We start from the raw sequence: 9,389 nt of genomic DNA on the forward strand, positions 1-9,389 counted from the left end.
ATCACCTCGGACCATCTAGAATATTCTTTCCGATTCCAGAACATTCCATTGTTTCTAGAAGGTTCTTTTTGGGTCTTCCATATTACACCAGGCGCAATTGGATTTCTGTACGTTGATAGGGAAACCCCGGAAAATCCAAGGAAAAAGACACTGTTTAAGGCTGACAATATTTTTATCCAATGGGAATCACGGGAAAGGGTGAAACAATATATACGTGAGCTTAAAAATTGTATAAGGGAAGGAAAATGGGTGCTATGGTCACATTCGATTTCAAGATGTACTCCTGCTCTACTCTCGCCGATGTCTTCACCAACCAGCCGATCCTTAGTCGTCATATGCGGACCAAACATGGTAATATTTCTTTTGCATGTCCAGTTTGTAATAAGAGCTATGCGCGAAAAGATAATTTAAACCGCCATCAACGGCAAATGAACCACGTTGGAGCCGCCGTAAATAAAGTCGTGGAAAATAATACACGTCCAGCATCCCCGCAACCCGGACCGTCACACCGCGTCACCCCTCCCAATTCGCCCGTAAAGAGAAAAGCGGCACCGATTCCGACATACGGAGGAAAGAAAAGACAAGTTGGGAAAACCAAAATATTACCTCTCCGAGTCAAGAGGTCTACTACTACAAACTTATTTACCTAGATATTGAATTATTTCACTTTTTGAAGTAAAATTTATGAAATATTGAAGCAGTATTCCAAGCATAGCGAATATACAGTAAAGCAGACGACATTTTACATCCAATAAGGGTTAATCTTGGACACATGGAAACAAAGAGGGTAGAAAGAAGGGGAGTAGAAGGCTTGGCTGTAGTGTTCTCGCTCTGAAAGATTACCTCTAAGCTTCCGGTGTGCCCGCACATCTTTCTCTGCCCTCTTATTGGTTGAAATACGGTGAACCGGATATTAGGAGGAAAATATAACAAATAAATAAAAAAGAAAAGCGAGAACACCCAAAATGCCTTGCCAAAGCCGCTAGCTTCTACCCCCCTCTTTCTACCCTCTTTTATGGAAATCAGTCAATGGGGAAAAGAACAGGAAATGAAGTCTACGCTTGAGCTGTTTACCGTTTATTCCGATAGCTACATTCACAACTGGTTTGCAATAACACCAAAGCTAAATTGTAGCTAGACGCACTAATAGTCAATGCGCACCATAAAGAGAATTAAAAGACTGTAGCTACTACCCGTTTACCATTAGCCCTTTTACTATTCTAATTGCCACCATGATCTTCTCTTCTATTATAAAATCTTAAACTGACTATATAAGAGTGTATTTGACTTTCTGCTTACTCTGAACCGTTGATGTCTCTTATTTCAGACACGAAAATCAAACCCCAAAGTTTACTTCACTTCAGGCCTCAATTATTTACTCTTTGTTTCACTAAGCCTATACTTGATATACCCGCCGGAGTCTAGGTCTTAGTTTTCTTCATGAAATCACTAAACCAAGGATTATTCTATAAACAGCCATTTTAAATAACAATATTAAAAAATCTTTGGAATATCAAAATAAAACAGAGCTTTAAAGCTACAAAAGTACTAAATGCATCATAATTACGAAAAATACTTCCACATATTCGCTTTATATTATGGAAAAAGGGAATATTAAGGTTCTGTATGATTTCTTAACACATCAACACAAGGCTAACTGCTAACGCGACGCACTAGTGTAACAATGGACGGACACACACAGACAAAAACATAGACTGCTTTTTAACTCTCCGTATTAATTTTGAGTTGAGAAACAAGATTATCTTAAATATTAAAATAAATATAATTAATATTAAATATTTTTTTCGTTAGTTGTTCGCCTAATTGAGCGTTACATCGTTTTGATAAAGAACAATTAAACATTCTTGAGAGACTTGACTAATATTGGAGTTTGAAATGAAGCATACGCCGGTTGCTTCGCCTTACTCAAATAGGTAGTATATAAGGGTGTCGAACTACAGTTAAAAGCAAGAACAACCGCAATTGCGAAAACCTTTGGTGGACAACCCACCCTAGGGAAGCTAGACGTTTCTCGTAACCCTAGGTGATCGCCGCGAATGTCTTAAACCAAACGATGATAATGGAGTAGAAGCCAATGAGACAGATTGGTGTCTATGTGGAATAGACGGAAGACCAGTAGATGGTGGTGTTTGGAAGCCAGTTTGTACAAACTGGTGTCCAAGTGGGATGGACAAGGACCAGAAGATGGTGGTGATTAGAAGCCACACTCTTAAAAAAAGGGGTGTAAACAAGGTGTTATAGAGTGTTTAAGTGGTGTTAAAAGGGTGTTAAGCCTCCTTTAGAGGAATTAAAAAGGTGTGAAAAGGGTCTCATAAGGGAGTCAAAAGGGTGTACACACCTTTACTACACCTTCTAGAAGGTTCAGTATACTCTTTAGGGTGCTATAATGGTTTATAAATATAACAAAAATATAAGCAATTTATAATCGACTTAGGACTTTGGACGATATTAAATTTAATAATTAATTAAGATCATATTTAAATTATATAGATAAAAGTAATAGTTAGCGTTGATAATTTCGATGAATTAAAGTTTAATTCTAAAATTAACGATTGTATGCAGGCTATACCAAGGGCGGGCAGGGAGGGGCAGCTGGCATGCCCCCATATTAAAAAATGTATTAGTCTATTGTTAAAGGGGGAGGCAAATCCTCCACATATTACCTTGCCTCCCCCTGGGTCATCGGCTGGATACGCTCTTGCAGGCTGTCATGCAGATAATTTATTTAAATCTGTGAACTTTTTATAAATTAAATCACGATAAACTTTTAAACTAGGTAACCAAAACTAAGCTTTTTAACATGAAATCAAAAAGCTTTAAACACGGTAAAATTAATTTAATCGTCTACACTGAAATCTAGTTAATTTCATTAACTATATAATAATTCTTTAATACAACCATGATTATTTAAATGAAGAATAAAATTTTCTATAAAAATACAATTTATTTATATTGAATCAAATTAATAGTGATAAACTAAAATTCATTTATATTGAATAAATTTAATTGTGAGAAATTAATTTTTCATTTGTATTGAATTAATTTAATATACATAAGCTAAATTTATTTTATATGGAATAAATATAATATTGATAAACTAAATTTCATTTATAACGAATAAATCTAGTAGTGATAAACTAAATTTTACTTATGTTTATTTCAAATTAATAAATGAAATTTTGTTCATTTTCTTCAATATTAATAAATAAGATTTAGATAACTGATTTCAGTTTAGCAATTTACAAGCAAAATTAATTTTCTCTTATTTTCACTACAATGATTTTATTATTTTAACTCTTTGTTGATATTCGATGAGGTTAAAAATACTTTTATAAAATTAGTAAACTCCAAATTTAAGAGGAACGTATAATTTTTCATTTACATTATATTTGCTTAGCATTTGATAGTTCTTTTCTTTACCAGCTTTCATTATTTTCCAGGAATAATTATTCCCTGCTGAAACAGGAATTTCATAGGCATGCAATCTTTTAATAAAAAATGGCTTTTTTAGTACTATCCCACAAAGTATCAGCTCATTTTTATAAGAAATAATGTGCTTGATTTCAAAAAAAGATGTTATTTTAGAGTTTTCCAAATCATTAACGAAAAGGTTTCCCACACAATATTCTATAGTGTCGTATATAGCAAAACGCACGGAGTATAGTTTATTTGGTATTTCATTACCTAACAAACCCTGTAAATCAATGGGCAAATCTGTCTTGTCAATTAAAATTCCACATGAGGTTTTTTCAATTCCAGAGGATTTTTCTACTAGCCAGTATAGCATTGATAAAACTGGTGTCTTTTTGAAAGGGTCTGTGTTATGTTTTTAAAATTATTTGTTACTTCGCAAATTTCCTTAAAATAATTGTGTTTGCTTTCGAAACGAATGCAAGAAATGTATCGTAAGGGGCCAAATTTTTTTAAACAGGTAATGTAGTGCACCATATAATGAAATTTAGGTGTCATAAAGTTATCGCCACAAATCCTTTTAACATTTTTCAGAAAATTTGTTATTTTAGTATTTAAGAGAGGCAAATGTCCCATTACAATGTTGGAGGCAAACAAGTAGTCACATATCTCTCGAAGTTCCAAGTAGAGTTTACAAACCTCATCATTTTCTGGCCACAGCTCGCCTAACAAAAGCGGTAATAACCTAAAAAGGCAAAACATTTCACTTGCTGTTCCTTTAAGGTTGGAATTGCCAAGAATGCGCTTCTTATTTGAATTTGTGGACGATTTCTTTCGACTCTGCCGTAGGGAAAATTGATAATTCGTTGATTTATCCTGTCTAAATCTAAGATGCCAATTGCTATTAAATGATTAAGTAAAAATTTCAAAATTTTTGGAATAACGCCTTCTTGCAAATCATGCATAATGTCTACTGGTAATTGTTGTGTTATATCAAAATGTTTTAGCTTCAGTAACGGACTTTTTGACCGAACTACATAAATTGAGCCTTCAGCATCATCCAGCTCTAAGCATTGCAAATGATAGAGGTGTCTTTCCATGGTTCTTAAAATAACATCACTTTCCTTAACGTTATTACTAATTTCTGAATAGTCTATTAAACAAAAGCGACAGATTCTTCCGCAGTTGAAGTTTTGATTGAAGCCTCCGAGCTCGTGAAGCCCCAAATTGTCACCAGAAAAATGTTGTGGCAAAGCCTTTCACAATCTTATTTTCACTTTTGATGTACAATCCTTTTGTTGATAGTTCGTTTAAATCGAATAAAAGTGGCCGAAAAACTTCGTCCCACCCATATTTATGCACATTGCAAGATTTTGCCAGAAAAACTAACTGAATGTCGCTTAACTTGGAACGATATTTGTTCTTCCGATTTAATAGTGAAAAGTAACATCCGATAAGTTTGTTTTTTCCCCTCTTTGATCCTAGGGGGTTTGCCACTTCAAATTCATCGAGATAAATTTGCAATTGCATGGTATTAGCACCATAATTTTATATTACCTCCTGTGACACGCTTCCTTCAGTAAAGTGTGATATTTCTCCGGGATTATTTAAGTTTTCCTTTGCGTGTCTCGACAGTTCTTCGGGTTGCTCATACATGTGTTCGAGTACTTTCAAAATAGGTACGTAATGAAAGTAATGGTTTTTGCCATTCTCATCAGTCGGATGTGTGATGAAAATTGAACAGGCTGAACCATTCCTAAATTCGACGAGCAAAATGCTGTCATTTTGTATTTTGTATTGACGCTAAGAAAAGCTTCCTGATATTTCCATTTAGTTTTGGAAAGAACGTTTTCATCCAACTCTATATGCCTTTCTCTTAGTATTTCCATTATGTCTGAAATCTGTGATGTTAAAATATCCAGGCAAAAGCTCAAGAGATCATTGGTTAGATTTTCCACCACATTATATGGAAGTAAATGGTTCTCTCTGTATTTTAACAAAAGCTTCATTATAAGCTCTCTTATTTCTGGTGCCGTCATATTTCTCACATCTTCGTTGTGTTGTGCGTCAACATTTTCTTCGCAATTTTCTTCAACATTCAAGAGATTTTCTACTTCTATACCTTCAATATTAACTTGATTAATTTCTTCAAAGCGAGCGTCGTCTCTCAGAACATTTTTGTGTTTTTTATAAACGTGACTACGGTAACTTCCTAAATTCTTATAAACAATTTCACAATTTTCAAGGCCACAACGAACACATTAGGATCACTTCCATGTTTTTTTTTCATGTGCGCGATTAATAAAGTCAAAGTTTTAGCGTGAAAGATGCATTTTTTCTTTGGGCATTTGTGAAGCTGAATTCTATTCATTTTATATTCAATATCACTGGTAAACTTACTAAGAAACTAAGTCAAAGCAGCCCTTATTTACAGATTATTATACGAAACCTCACTAAGGCCTAAACCGGAACGATACAGAATTACAGACAAGAACAGCTGATCTGACGTCACTGAAAAGCATGGACTCTTTACCCTATCCTTTGGTAACAGCTAACTAATGGCCTTGGCGGCTTGGCCTTAGTTCGAGCTCGTTTCTGTTTTTTCCCTGAAACAGGTCTGCCAGCTTTGCTGGCTTATATTATTATTTTACACTGGATAAAAAGAGTAGTTCAGAACTTTAAAATTAACTCAGCCACTACTGCAAAATATTGTATTTTCAAATAGTTAAAACACTTTAATTTTAAGTATTGAACTTTTCCGAATATTGTATCATTTAGCAAAGCACGCTTACAAAAGTCTTGTATGGCAGCCCTGTACCCTCACCAAAAAACCCTTTCGCTTATCAGTTCACTCACCTATACTGCGCCCCCCAGATTTTTCTTTCAATCCGTACACATGGTTCCATGTAACGAAGTAGAACACAGCGGCCGCTATTTTCACCTCTCTGCTTCACGTTTATATCTGGATCCCCTTGTTCCCTTATTAAAGGGAACTGCCAGGACTCTTTTCCCCGAAATCTTCCCTTTTTGTAAGTTTTGTTACCATACCAAGGTCCAGGCTCCATTTTGTACAAAACAACGGAAAAGCGCGAATCATCGAAAAACCTATCGGCCCGTGTTCCGTGTAGTTTGGTTTTAAGTTTAAGAAATAATGCCTTCATATATTACGTGTCTTATTTGTGTTGGAAATAGTAAAAAAAAGTTAAAATTAAACAAATTGAACAATGAGGGAGATTCAAGTTTGGACCATTTAAAAGAGTGTATTTTAGAAAATTCTATTTTCAAGGATTTGAATTTAAGCCGAGTCGAATTTCAGGTAAGATTTTATAAATTTATTTCCTAAAAGAGTTTCAAATACATAAAAATATAAGGACTGAAACATCAGAAATTAAATTGTTATTTTATAACTCAAAAGGCCGTTGCTGAAACTGGGCTCCAACTAAAACATGTGTAAACAGATAAATTTTTGTTTTAAATAGTTTGCAACTACAACTTTTTTTCCTATACGATTAAACATAATGTATCAATCCGCCTCAATTTTGGCGATTAAGTTAACTCCTCTTGAACAGAGGTAAAGCCCTGGTGGGAAGCTGCGAGAAAGATATGCTCGTATTGACGCCAGTTAACATATGTTCAATCCACGCGGTTTCTACTTCCTATCTCTTACCTCTGTGTAACCCCCCTACTGGGCACGCGCAGTATTCCCATATACAACTTCATAACAATCGGGCCATGTTCTTTCCCCTTATTATTTGAACACGTTTTGCATCCTATATATAGTCAAATAATTTTTGGTATTGCAAACTTAGTATGGTACGAACTATTTCATATAAATTTGAAACTATCTTTACTACATTAAATCCGAAACGAAACTATTAAGACTTAAATGTTTGAATATTTTAAGACGTATGATGAAGATTTTGGACAAGACGTTGACTTGGACAATGACTGCATTATCAGAGATAAAATGATAATAAAAGTTGTGGTACGTAATTAATTTAAAGGAAAGACAATGTTAATTTTACTAGAGCCTAATATAATTCTCAAAGGAAAATGTTGATGTAAGAAGTGAAAACCCAAAGAAAAAACTTTGTCTTGACTCAAGTGAATCTAGGAATACAGATGTAAATCCCAATATCATTAATAATCTCTTAATTTATATAACTGAAATTTGTATATTCATTAATTTAGGTTGAAGAGCTTTCGGATGAGGAACAGCAGGAGTGCTGGTAACTTATTTTTAAAAGATTCAATTTTTATAAGTTATTGAGACTTATTTTTAGTGTTGTTAGCAATGAAAAGAAAATAATAGAAGCAGAGAAACTATGTAGATCAAAATTTGCCATTGAATATAAGTTACCGGAAATACCAAAATACTTCATCGACAAGGAGAAATATGATTCATCAAATGAAGAGGAAAGAAAAAACATGGATAGAGGAATAGTCAATGTTCTCTATCACAGCTTAATTGATGTAGATTCTGTGTAAGTGCCAAGCATTAGGTTTAGCATAGTTTAAAAATTAAACAAGTTGATGCCATTTCCAATTTATTAGGTATTCTATTTATCTTCCATTACAAATAAATTATTTTACTAATATTTTTTTCTAGTTATATACCTTCATACTTAATTGTCGGAGAAAAACTAGTAAGAGAGTATCCACATTTGGGCGAAGGAGTGAGTATGAAGCTGTCAGCTGTGGTAACATTTAAATGCAATTAACTGTTTTTTCATGTAGAAAAATGGCAGAGCCTGTTGAAGAACAAATTTAAAAATTTTCGGAGAAAACTTAAAGACATTCCAGACGTGGAAGAAAAAAGGAAAAAGTATGCGGGAAAGTTGAATTGAAAATCTAAAAATAGAAAAGATACAGCTGATAAAGGTGTTACAACTGCTGCTATAGTTACTGCCACAGTTAGAGAAACCAGTTTAACAGTATCATCTCTTACAGAACTGACTAAGAGGCCACTATCTTTTATTCATATGAATGAACGTGAATTAGACATCGAGGACATGAATCTTGGCTCAGACATTTCTCCTCGCGTTTCTCCATAATTTGGCGTCACAGCTTCTCCAGCATCTGGCGTCACAGCTTCTCCAACATCTGGCGTCACCGCTTCTCCAACATCTGGCGTCACCGCTTCTCCAACATCTGGCGTCACCGCTTCTCCAACATCTGGCGTCACAGCTTCTCCAACATCTGACGTCACAGCTTCTCCAACATCTGACGTCACAGCTTCTCCAACATCTGACGTCACAGCTTCTCCAACATCTGACGTCACAGCTTCTCTAGACAAGGCTCTTAATTCTGTGGGTGCTTTTTGGTTTAGATAATGTATTTTTACAAAAGTTCAATAGTTACAGTTAAATTTATTAATATATATTTTCCAGAGTGTACAATTTTTTGAAGATGAAAGGAGTATTAAAGCGCACAAAAAACGAAGAAGTTGATAGGGTCCTTTTTATTGCTTCCTAGCTTTGTCAAGGAGCATCACAATAGGGGTTTTTTTTAATCAAAACAGTACTGAAACCCAAATACCGACTGAACCAGTCATAGTTTTTAGGGGTAAGGAAATAATAAGTGCAAAAAAATGTTACATGCACATTGATTCAGAAAGGTTTCTTGAAACCAATAATTTTATAACTGCTATTTGCATATGGTTCAGTTCCTATTGGGTGTTCAACATTGCATATGCAAACAAAATTGCTAAGTGCCTTGCATTAATTGAAACTGAATTATTGGGCATGAACAATAGTAATCGTAGTCAGTCATTGCTGACTGCGATTTCTACTTTGCATGGCACGCAATGTAAAGTCAATTTACGAAAAAAATGAAAAATGTAAAAACATTAAAGGGACACTATTGGCAAAAATTAAGTATTTTTATTCTGATTCCTTATGTTAAAATATGCCGCCTTGAATTTTTTCAGATTTTTTGAAGCGCTATTTATAGTTTTA

The 9,389-nt window shown here is 34.3% G+C and overlaps 1 long non-coding RNA gene across 1 annotated transcript; it reads left to right on the forward strand.

Annotated features, from left to right (window-relative positions):
* Nucleotides 1–7,380: 7,380 nt before the first annotated feature.
* On the forward strand, nucleotides 7,381–7,754 carry LOC149656718 (uncharacterized). Its single transcript, XR_016370018.1, has 4 exons — nucleotides 7,381–7,417; nucleotides 7,482–7,556; nucleotides 7,624–7,661; nucleotides 7,716–7,754. It is a non-coding gene; the product is annotated as an uncharacterized LOC149656718 (long non-coding RNA).
* The last annotated feature ends 1,635 nt before the right edge of the window (nucleotides 7,755–9,389 follow it).

The sequence above is a fragment of the Phalangium opilio genome, unplaced genomic scaffold (genome assembly GCF_054372755.1).
Source record: "Phalangium opilio isolate 3A_F unplaced genomic scaffold, DU_Popi_V2 ptg000077l_1, whole genome shotgun sequence".
In the NCBI taxonomy this organism is placed as follows: domain Eukaryota; kingdom Metazoa; phylum Arthropoda; class Arachnida; order Opiliones; family Phalangiidae; genus Phalangium; species Phalangium opilio.